This window comes from Sycon ciliatum, chromosome 9 (assembly GCF_964019385.1).
Source record: "Sycon ciliatum chromosome 9, ocSycCili1.1, whole genome shotgun sequence".
NCBI classification, from domain to species: domain Eukaryota; kingdom Metazoa; phylum Porifera; class Calcarea; order Leucosolenida; family Sycettidae; genus Sycon; species Sycon ciliatum.
Genome location: NC_088651.1, coordinates 7301110 through 7313366, shown reverse-complemented (window position 1 = coordinate 7313366; position 12257 = coordinate 7301110). Strand labels below are relative to the sequence as shown.

At 46.7% G+C, this 12257-nt stretch overlaps 1 long non-coding RNA gene across 1 annotated transcript; it reads right to left on the bottom strand.

Moving 5' to 3' along the window:
* Positions 1 to 508: 508 nt before the first annotated feature.
* LOC135824878 (uncharacterized) lies at positions 509 to 11510 on the bottom strand. Its single transcript, XR_010554959.1, has 4 exons — positions 11180 to 11510; positions 5540 to 5597; positions 5192 to 5249; positions 509 to 1480 (listed from the first exon to the last, which is right to left on the bottom strand). It is a non-coding gene; the product is annotated as an uncharacterized LOC135824878 (long non-coding RNA).
* Positions 11511 to 12257: the final 747 nt, after the last annotated feature.

The following is a 12257-nucleotide window of genomic DNA, read 5'->3' as shown; positions in this document are numbered from 1 at the left end:
CACACACACACACACACACACACACACACACACACACACACACACACACACACACACACACACACACACACACACACACACACACACACACACACACACACACACACACACACACACACACACACACACACACACACACACACACACACACACACACACACACACACACACACACACACACACACACACACACACACACACACACACACACACACACACACACACACACACACACACACACACACACACACACACACACACACACACACACACACACACACACACACACACACACACACACACACACACACACACACACACACACACACACACACACACACACACACACACACACACACACACACACACACACACACACACACACACACACACACACACACACACACACACACACACACACACACACACACACACACACACACACACACACACACACACACACACACACACACATACACACACACACACACACACAAGTCAAGGATAAGAAAGGTGAATCCACTCTAATGCACAGGTAATCAGAACTATGTGGATGTTTACTCCTATGGCTCCTCTCATGAAAGCCATGCAGCATAAGCGGAACTCAGGACTTAGCATCCAGCATCAATATGAGGATGCAAACAATAATAATAATAATACGAATGAACAGTGTACAAGTCCAAGCAAATGCCAGATGTGAGTGTGTGAGATATTAAGACTTAGTTAGATTAATGTAGTACTGAATTTCTCTCCAAACTGCCAGCATGCTGAATACCTCATCAAAAATCGACGTACATGTATTTAATTAAGTGAATGAAAAGGGGGAAGGTGAAAAAAATAGCACGGATATGATACATGTACTCGGTCGGGACAAACTGTGTTCTCATAAATAGCCAGGCTTGAATCTAAGAACGCTCAATATATTAATTGTTATCAAGACAGAAAATAGTGAACGTTTGTGTTACTCCCTGCGTGGGACACACACGTTCATTTTTCGAAACATTGTGGGGGAGACCAAGAGTCGAATTGAGTATAATTCGTATGCAATATCAAGTCAAGTTCCAATTGCATTGCATCAATACTGACATGCTGTATTCTCAGTTCCCGACCAGCATGTGCGGATACCACACACTGAGATCATTCACCATGATATGGACGTGTGTTGTATACAATAATATTGTATACAACACACTTCCATATCATGGTGTACAGTATATTATACTATACACACAGCCATGACATCACCATCACTTCCCAGGAACTCTTGTGACGTCATGGAGAGTGGCGAGGTCTTGACTGCAAGCAGTATATCACTTGCATATCTTCATACATGTTCTCACTTGCGTGTAACGGTGCGCCAATAGAGTATGCTTGCCTGGGTAATGGACTGGACTGAGGCACCGGGGCGAGTAGGACGGCCGTATGGCTAAGCCGTTGCACCAAGTGATCAACGTCTGGACGCTTGCGGTGATCCGGGTGCCTGTGTGCATTGGGAGTATGCAGCAGAAAAGTGTTTGAGAAGAATCATCAGGGTTATCGGGTTGCACTTGCGCACAGCACGCCACACGCACAAAAGCACCAATGATTGACATCAGTGTTACAAGTATTTTTCAACCGTCTACCCTGCAAGTGAATCATCTACCCTGCAAGTGAATCATCTACCCTGCAAGTGAATCATCTACCCTGCAAGTGAATCATCTACCCTGCAAGTGAATCATCTACCCTGCAAGTGAATCATCTACCCTGCAAGTGAATCATCTACCCTGCAAGTGAATCATCTACCCTGCAAGTGAATTATCTACCCTGCAAGTGAATCATCTACCCTGCAAGTGAATCATCTACCCTGCAAGTGAACCATCTACCCTGCAAGTGAACCATCTACCCTGCAAGTGAATCATCTACCCTGCAAGTGAATCATCTACCCTGCAAGTGAATCATCTACTCTGCAAGTGAATCATCTACCCTGCAAGTGAATCATCTACCCTGCAAGTGAATCATCTACCCTGCAGGTGAATAATCTACCCTGCAAGTGAATCATCTACCCTGCAAGTGAATCAACAAACTGTGGCCCTACTTGCATTTTACAAACAGCAAACCAATGAGTGATTGGTGTTCAGGTACGACAATCCACACAATGCCCCTGACCAACACAGACACACACGGACATACACACACACACACACACACACACACACACGCGCACACACACACTATTATTGTTTTATGGATGGATGGTTATGAGTACTTCAAGTACTAGTTTTATTCCCGTAGCTATACATGTATTACGACGGTTGTCTCCTTGTCGGTTATTTAAATAGTTTGTGAGGCTTTCTTTTGCGGAGGAGCCCATTTTGTGACTCTAGTGGAGTCAGAAAGGTGCAGGGTACATGTTAGACGGATGCGCCATAATTAGGGGAGTTTTACAGCACACATGCACGTGCGGCACACACACACACACAGACACAAACACCTCTGCACATGTGCATGAGCCGCACGCGTACACACACATATACATGTACTCTCGCCTCCGCCACTCTTACCCTCCCGTGAAACAAGTCCAACACAAAACCCAGAATGGTAGGCTTCTGAGAAAGCACAAGACAAGATTTCTCCACATTGATCTTCCAAGCCGCTCTTTCCAACGTCTCCGTGAGCACACCTGCTACCCTCACTGTCTCTTCCGCAGTGCCCGCTCCTGCAGAGCCATCGTCAAAGAACATCAGGTACTTAAATTAATGCCCTGAGCCGTCCAGTAACGAACCATCACACGGACCAATTTGTTAACAAGATACGGAGCAGTAGAAAGCCCAAACGGCAATGACTTAAAACAATAAAATTCACCTCCCCATGAGAATCCCAAATAATTCCAATGGTCCCGTGCCATATCAACATGGTGATAACCATAACCACTCTTCAAATCGAATGTTACAACAAATTCGCCTTTCTGAAAAAGCTTCACTGCCATCCTGATATCATCCAATTTAAACCTGAATTTTGCCAAGCATTCATTCACTTGCCTCAAGTCCAAAAACAGTCTCAGCTTCCTAGCACCTTCCACCACGCCCAGCGGGCCAACACAATTTAACTCAGATTCTTTCCCTTTCATCGCACTCCCGCAGTCTACCAGCCCCTTCAATGCCTCATCAACAAATTTCGCATGCTTCCAACAGCTTTTCTGGTTCCTTAAAAAACCAGACGGAGGGTCTGTTACAAACGGCAACGCGTAACCGACCTCCAAGATACTAATAATCCAGGATGAAGCCCCCATCTCCCTCCAAAATGGTATGCACCGTTTCAATCTCCCATGCATCACAGCTTCACCCTCTACCAAGATTTCCCCTTCCCCTTCCCCTTCCGAAACATATCCGCCTTCAACAACATCTGAATAAGCTTGAACACTCTTCTCATCATCGGCATCATCATCATCATCATCATCAACATGAAACTTATCTGTTTCATCCTGGCTGTTGCTGCTGCTGTCCCGCGAATGACCTGGCAGGTGCTGGGCCTGGGGCAGGCGGTGTGCAGTCCCGCTGCACATGCCCCTTCCCTCCGCACCGCCAACAGGCCAGCTCCTTGAAGATGGTGCCGAATCCGGGAGGTTTCGGCGCCGCCGGCATGGTCTGGGTGCGAGCAGCCGCTCCGAGCCCGACCCCGGCTGGGCGGCCTCCTGGAAAGGGCTTACTGTTGCTCCTCTTCCCCTCCTTGGCCTCCACCCTGGCCCTTCTCATTTGTCGCTCGTCATCCGTATCGAAACCGCACTCCACCTTGCCGTCATATATATGTTCGCATCCGCGAAGAGCAATAACTTAATCCGCCGATGGAGGATCATCTCACCTTCTTCTATTACCCTTGCATTATCTCCTTCTCCTCGTCGCTCTGCCTTCTGCCTTGGCTAGAGGCTCCAACGCCTTGCTCAGCACGTTGAATTGCTTCTCGTGGGCCTTGGCTTTCCAAATTCTCTTTTTCGCCGACGCCATCCTCTCGTCCTGTCTCTCCCTATTCATCTGCTTACTCTCCTTGCTCCTCTTGCTCTTCTTGCTACGTCTACTCCTGCCTCTTCTCCTGCTCTTCTCTGACTCACTCTCACTGCTACTCCTACTCTCTCTTTTCCTTTTACGACTCTCCGTCTTCTCCAACTTCCTCTCCAACATCTCCCATCTCACAGCCATCTCTCTCATCCTCCGTCTCTCCTCGTCATACCCTTCACTCTCACTACCACTACGCGACACACTTCTCGACCTCGACATTCTTCTCCTAACCAAAACAACTTTCAAAATAAATTTCACTCTCACTCAACTCTCCACACCAAGACAAAAGAGGCCGACCCTGCACTCGTCACCTCCTTTTATCCCACACCGTGCTCCCTCATACCCGTTCCCGGCTGGACAGAGAACACTACTTCTCTGCTAATTCTGATACTGTGACGTCAAACGCAGAGAAGTGACATATTTCTCACAAGCTAAAAAGTTGTATTTTTGGTTGGTTCCAGAAGTTTCTTTTAACCTTACCTGCAGTTCATGCACCTTTCCTGGATTATGCAATTTAACTCTGCGGTTTATGAACTCTACAGTAGAACCCTATAGCAGCATTGCGCTTTTTCGCTCTCAAATTGTTGCTTAACACCTCTATGGTGGCAACTGCATTGCATCTCTTGCACCTTTTACTGCATCTGTTGATTTCTTTTGCTGTGTATACAAGCTATAGTCGAGACAACATTTTTCATTTCTCTGATGAAGCACTCTACGTGCAGAAACCGGTCAGGTCTCATCAATGTTATTCTAATAGTATGAATTATAAATATTAATTAACTACTGTGCCTTAGTTGTGCCGGGAGATATTTGTCTCCCATTGATGTGTCGGGAGTTGTCCTTCCAGAACAACGTCTCCAATCGCACAGCCATCTCTCTCATCCTCCGACTCTCCTCGTCATACCCTTCACTCTCACTACCACTACACGACACACTTCTCGACCTCGACATTCTTCTCCCAACCAAAACAACTTTCAAAAAAAATTTCACTCTCACTCAACTCTCCGTACAAAGAAAAAAGAGGCCGACCATGCGCTCATCACATCCTTTTATCCCACACCGTGCTCCCTCATACCCGTTCCCGGGTGGACAGAGAACACTACTTCTCTGCTAATTCTTATACTGTGACGTCAAACGCAGAGAAGAGACATTTTTCTCACCTTTGTGCCCATTAGCAGCTCAGAAACTGACAATCACCATCCTCATCTCGTTGTATAGCTGGACATAGGGATGTGCACCAGGAAAAAGAGCCACATTTCTCTAACGAACTCGACCAGGGCTGCTGAAACCTGAAAAATAGCCTATCTCCAAGTTTGGGGCTTTTTGCCCGTGATTCTTCAATTTGCCACTAAACAATTCCAGGACACCGAATGTGAGTGACAGCGGCCTACAAGCAAACCAAAAATCAAATCAATTCGACCACTGACAATACAGCCGGGTCGTGTTATAGAGGGGTACATTGAAATTGAAAGGTGGGCACAAATGGTGAAAATTTGACATATTCTCACCTTTCTGCCTGTTCGCAGCCCAGAAACTGACAATGACCATCCTCATCTCGTTGTATAGCTGGACATAGGGATGTGCACCAAGAAAAAGAGGCACATTTCTCTAATGAACTCGCACATTGTGGTTGTCCATGATTGTACAGTAATCACTAATCATCATACATGTACAATCATGTACATGTCCCTGTTGATGGCTCCAAAAGCTTATTTTCAATTTGTTTCCCTTGCATATTGACTTTATAGTTCCTTTCAATTGCAATATGAAAATAAAGTACACACCAACATTACTCTTACAGCGCATGCTCCACATAGTCCACGCATGCGCAACAACTAGCACGTCTGAAAAGGGGGGGGGGGGGCGCAAAAAACAGCAGTCAGTCTAGCACCAGTAAAGTTAGTTATCGCATGTGCCACAAAAACAAAGATACTGAGGCTGACTGTACTTGTCCCATAGTGACGTGACGGGGAACGAACGACGAGGTGTGCTACATGTTCCTGTCCCAGACAGGAGCGCGTGTCGTTATCACCTGACCTTGTTATCACTTTTGTCACTTAGGGTATGCCACGTTTCTATGCAGAATGAGCGCAATAGCACCAATTTAGCCCTATAAAGATCGTCAATTCTTATTATTCTTTCATTCAACATCATATTCCTCCGCTGATGAGCTCAGGAGGAGCGAAACAGCTGTCTGGAGGGTCATTGTCAATATCACTATATATACCCGAATTGTCCTCGCTGTGGTGATGGTGATGTGAGTGCAGAGATTGGATCGGCCAAGAGCGCAATGCGGTGGTGTGGTGTATTGGATTCCATAATGGCCGGGTCGTCGCTACTTCTTCTCACGACCAGAACCTTTTTTTTCTCTCTGATTTTCTTTTTGGCATTCGAATAATTTTTTACATGATACAGATAGTGTAAAAACAGAAAAAAATGATAAGGCACCCATTTTGATAATCCAGGGGATGGCCCACGCCTGGTACTGCCACTGTATAAATCATACGTAATGACTGATAAAATGCTACACCTGTGAAGTAAAAGAAAAAAGGCACAACCCTGCCCTGCCAGCTATTTGGGCTTACGGGGGTCGCCATGGCAAATAATAATATTAAAGAACTAAAGACTATAAAATTAATGACGGGAAGTGCCAGCTTCGGCAGCAACTAGGGAGGCAGAAGAAGAGACAGGTGCATGTTCAGCGAAAACAGAGCGGCTACCACGCAGGCACATGACACTCGCTCTGAGCAACACAAAGCTAAGGCGGCAGCGGATGAATGACATAACAACCGAATACGGTTCGCTGCTTTTCTCAGCAATGAGAGATGCAATTCGCTTGTAAAGCGAGGCAGATTGCTTGCCCATGCCACCGGTTGTCGAGAAGACCAACGGGACAAATGAAGCATGCTCGATCTCCCGCAGCCTCTCTTCATACGATCTCTTCTTCGCTTTCTCATGGCGAACGTAGGTGGCAGAAATGGAGGAGGACTGGTTCGAAGACGCAAAAGGGTTGAACACCCGGACGTCGAAGAAGGTGCGTTCGAACCGCCCTCCCCACACTCCATTTGCTGCTACGTCCAAGCGAGCCTGGTCGTCGCGGATGGCGGTGCGATAACGCAGCTGCTCCCCACTCAGGGGCTCCAGATGAGGCTCTACAGATACGTTGGTGGCAACACGCTTCAAGAAACCAGCGGTCACATCGCGGATCTCGTTATGCCTGATGGTAGGGTAACCGCCGGTGGGGCATGAGAGGGCATGGGCCACAGTAAACTGGCTTCCACAAACGCACCCTGATGGCATGCGCTGTGGTTGCCAGTTGTATCTTAGGTGCACTCCATCGCGAAACTCCGCTTTGGAGAGGGCAAATCCATGGCGCTTCAAGGGCCTGCAGGTCAGACAACTGGAAGAGCCCTTCTCCGCAGCCAGGTCGATTACACGCTGCTTGGCCTCCGGCACACTGGAGCGGAGCAGCAGGGCTTGGGCTTTGACAGCATTCCGTGCTGTTATCCTCACCTCCGCCTTGGCACGACCAGAACCTGATTACTAATCTTTTTGAAACGGACTATAGTACTGAAATTTTCAGTGCGTTTTATTTTAGGTAAAAAATGTCGGCATTGAAGTCATTGCATTCCCAACTCATCACAACCACACGCTCTTCAGCCGAACCCTACAGACACCAGCAACGGCACTTCCGTTGAGAGATACAGTCAACTTCGCCAATAACGACTGCGGATATAACGACAATTCGCGAATAACGACAGAATTTCCATGCCCAGAGCAAAGTCCCATCCAATTGTAATACATATAATGAGACTTCGGGTATAACGACACTTCGCAAATAACGACACTTTTCTGATGCCCCGCCGAGTGTCGTTATACGCGAAGTTGACTGTAATATTGTTCCACGCCTCTAGACAGCTGTTTCGCTCCCTGTCGGAGCTCATCAGTAGAGGATGATAATGATGATAATGGAGGAATGATCATTCTTATGCACCAGAAATGGCGCAAGTGCGCGTTTTCCACATGTAACAATGGCATATGCAAGCTGCTAAAATGGTAAAGTGGAAAACGCGCACTTGCGCCATATCTGGTGCATAAGAATGATCATTCCTCCATTATCATCCTCTACTGATGAGCTCCGACAGGGAGCGAAACAGCTGTCTAGAGGCGTGGAACAATATTATCTCTCAACAGAAGTGTCGTTGCTGGTGTCTGTATGGTTCGGCTGAAGAGCGCGTGGTTGTGATGAGTTGGGAATGCAATAAATTGGAAATATGGCCGAAGGCTCTGTCGCAATATTTAGTTCTGAGGCATCGAAGTTACCAATAATAAAACCCAACCGAAAATTTCTGCTTTCTCCAGTATAGTGTTTGTCGTTGTACTGATGATTGGTTTCCATGGTCCCCTTCACGTAGTCAAAGATATTTGCGTGTATTACAATTGACCTACATCTTTACCACCTAAACAGTCCTGCACAAGCAGAAAAAGAATTTGTTCACACCGAAAATATTTGTAAATTTAGATCAGTAGTATTCACCTTCATGTTTGCGTGATTACTAACTGGTTGTGAATTTATCTCATTTCTTGTCATCCCATGTTTTGATTGGTATTTCTCTCAGCTCTCATTGTTCCCGCTAAATAAGTTAAAAGTTACCACTTTGCAATTTGCGTTATTGAGGTATTCGAATGATTTCGACTTGCTAGAAAATCCTCCTGATGAGATGGCATCTAAAACATTAAAAGGAACATACAGAACAAGCAGTTGTTGCTAATGGTGTTTGTACTGAGTGCGCAATTAAGCCTAGCCTAGTTCACATCCGACGGGGCGCGACGTAAGGATTGAGGGGAAACGGGACAGTCTCAGGGCTGCCACACTTGGAGGGAGAAAAATCTGTCGTGGTGGTCCGGGGGATTCCCCCGGCGGGGTGCAGGCGGCAGGGCCACCGCGGTGAATTTTTTTAGAAAAATGGCTTGCTGTTGGGGCCCCAGAACACATTTTTAACTGTCCAGCACACGCACTACAACCATGTCAATTATGAATTAATGGCCAACTGGACTAAAAAGCTCTCAAAATAAAATAATCGGTTGACCCTCTTGGGGAACAAAATTGGTCGGTTTGTCGGACAGGCGATCAAAAATCTGACGATTTACGAAAAATCTGAGCAAGTGGCAGCCCTGCAGTCTGACGGCGTCCCATGTGAACACCCGGAACGGGAACGCAACCATACTGCCGTACGGATCGGAAAGCGACGAGAAGAGTTGGATCGATCCAACTTTTCATACCGTAGACGACGTAGACGGGGACACAAGCGTACAAAACAGCTGCATTTTGAGTGTGAACAGGAGACGGCGTCGTGCACCCACTACTCCCGATTCGTACATGGAAATTTTTCGCATTTCGAACACTGCGCTTCCCATGATAACTCGCAGAATGGCTAAAACGACTTGAGTTGAATTTTAGCAAGATAATGTCTGATGTCACTTATGGTATTTAGGGATAGTTCAGAAGCGTGACAGACGAGCTGTTTTATCATTTCCTGGAGCTATTATTTGAATGGCACACCTTTCGAAGCTACTTTTTTGGTGTTCATGAAAAACTAGTATTGTGAACTTGATTCCGCTTCATTCAATGACTGGTGCCGTTCGCTATTGAACGGCGCAACGACTGCACCATGTCATGTCGTACGAATCGTACAAGATTTTACAGCTCACCCCCAGCCTTCCCGACAGGCCCTTACGTCCCGTACCGTCAGCGTTCCGTCGAATGTGAACTAGGCTTTATGCTCTATTCATTGCGCTACTAAGGGTGCGTTCTTATATTCTCTAGCTTCTAGGAGAAGAAGAAAAGAGAAGTCGAAGAATCTGGGATAGCTCCAGAACGGGTCTCGAAGAATTTGGAGATATTTTGCACATGTGAAGCAATATGAAGCGGCAAAGGGGCCGCGATCTTGAGTTATTAACGTAGTATGCACATGTGCGTATTAGAAAAGGGAAATACTACGCTCGGTACTTAGGAATACTGGTTGACGAACATCTGTCTTTCTCAACCCAAGTGGATGCAGTATGTGCAAATGTCAACAGGAAGGTCGGAGCATTTGTCCATGCAAAGCAGAATATCAGCATTTTTGGCAAACGACTTTTCTATCGATCATTCAGTCCACATTTGAGTTTGGCAGCACTGCATATATTCATTGCTTATCACAAGCCCTATATGACAAGCTTCTTACTGCCAGCCGCGTAGCATTAAAGAGAATGTTTTGGTTGGATAGAATGACTCCCACCACTCTTCTATACAGTCATACTAACTTGTACGCCCTTGAGAAACGCCTCAACTTCAAAACCTATGTATTTGTTTTCCGCTGCCTGAATGGACTTGCTAGTCCTCTTCTGCGAGACCGCTTTACCCTGCGCGCCCATGGTGCTCACACTGCAGCCACCACCCGTGGCCAAGTCTCTGCTGCTCTTGTTCTGCCCCCCGCTAACACCCGATATGGCTTTAGTGCAATTTCTTATTTGGGCGATGCCAGGTGGAATACACTTCCACCGGCTTGCCGCATGTCTAGTTCACCAGCTGAATTTCGCTCATCCATCAAATCATACCTAGGCTAGGGTTCCCTGTAAAAAGGAGCTGGTGCCTGTTGGGAATTCCCTAGTAAAAGAAGAATAAATAATAATACAATAAAAATGCGTACACTCATGATCAACACGTGGCTTTTAGCCGTAGTTCGCATGCGCTGATCCCAAACCGCGGGAATCTCCAAGTTTCAACCACCTCTAAAGCTTGGAGAGTCTCCAACTTTTCCGAGAGGATTTAAGAACGCACCCTAATATTCTTATCTCCATGGAAACTTTTTTTATTTTTAATCATTGTTGATAACAAAGCAGTGAGCCGCTTATGACAGTTAGGAAAGGCAAGGGAGAGGGACATGCAAGGGAGAGGGACATGCAAGGGAGAGGGACATGCAAGGGAGAGGGACATGCAAGGGAGAGGGACATGCAAGGGAGAGGGACACGACAAAATTAATTATTGGTGGCAACCACGCAAGTGTTGATTGATATTGTGCTATGAAATCAACATTACTCATTACTCATTACTCATTAGCGGCATTGCCGAGTGCTGTACGTTTACGGCAATCTTTTGACCTCACCTTTTATCCTAGGTCCAAGTCGATAAGGAGTAGACGGGTAAGGACGGTATCTCTCCCCTTGAACGGTGATGGCAGTGAAACGTAGAGATTGTGAGCTTCTGCATCCGTTCGTAATCATGGTAATTACGTTACCTACTACGGACTGTGCGCGCCGCTTGCCGCAAACTGGCATGTTCTGACAATAATTTTCTAGCCACTCAGAGTCAGAGGTAACATCATGCATCGCCGAGGCAACACTTGCAGCGAAGATGCAGTACTGCGACTCATGAATCATCATGAGATACACTGCAGTCTAGCTGGAGACAGGAAACACGACGACCATGAGGCATGATTCCCGGCATTGCCTCTAATAACAAACCTGCCGCTATTGCCGGGAGAGATGTCGGCACCTACTGAAATGCGATCTGCATAACAATAACCTGCCAGTGTGTACGTGTAATCATGGTAATCCGCGTGCTGGATGCAAGATGCAGCTGCACTGCGCGCCAGTCCTCGCTGCATGCTACAGACTAAAAACAGAGTGGCTACACTGACTGTGCACTCTGTATTGTAGATCTACTGTCTGTAGATTAGAATGATGTAGATCTACACGAGTCGTAGCGCACACGACACGGTCTCCAATACCACGCTTTGTATGGTTGGCTACATCAGCATTCAGCACACATGTACACACTACACTACATTGTACGTAACACAGTAACCAGGTAACAGTTCCAGATCACTCCACGACATACAACAGTGATGGCAACTGAAATCCGACCCCCCGAAGCGGTACGGTGCGCTCACATCGCAAAGAATGACTATGTGAAGTCACATCCACCGTAGGTCTACTACCAGTAAGATCTACATGATTGTACAGACTGTCACCTGGTCACTGTCACTGAGTCTGTGTCATCAGCTCAGTACAGTACTGACAGACTAGTAGAGTCTACATGACCGATGACTGTATACCTGGTATACAGAGACTATTCTGAGTAGACTCTTGATCGCCTGCGCAAAGGAACGCTTCCGTCCGCAGTGCAGTCTGTCCCCGGGGAAAATTGCGATTCCGCGGCCGCGTTTTTTTCCGCGTTTTTTG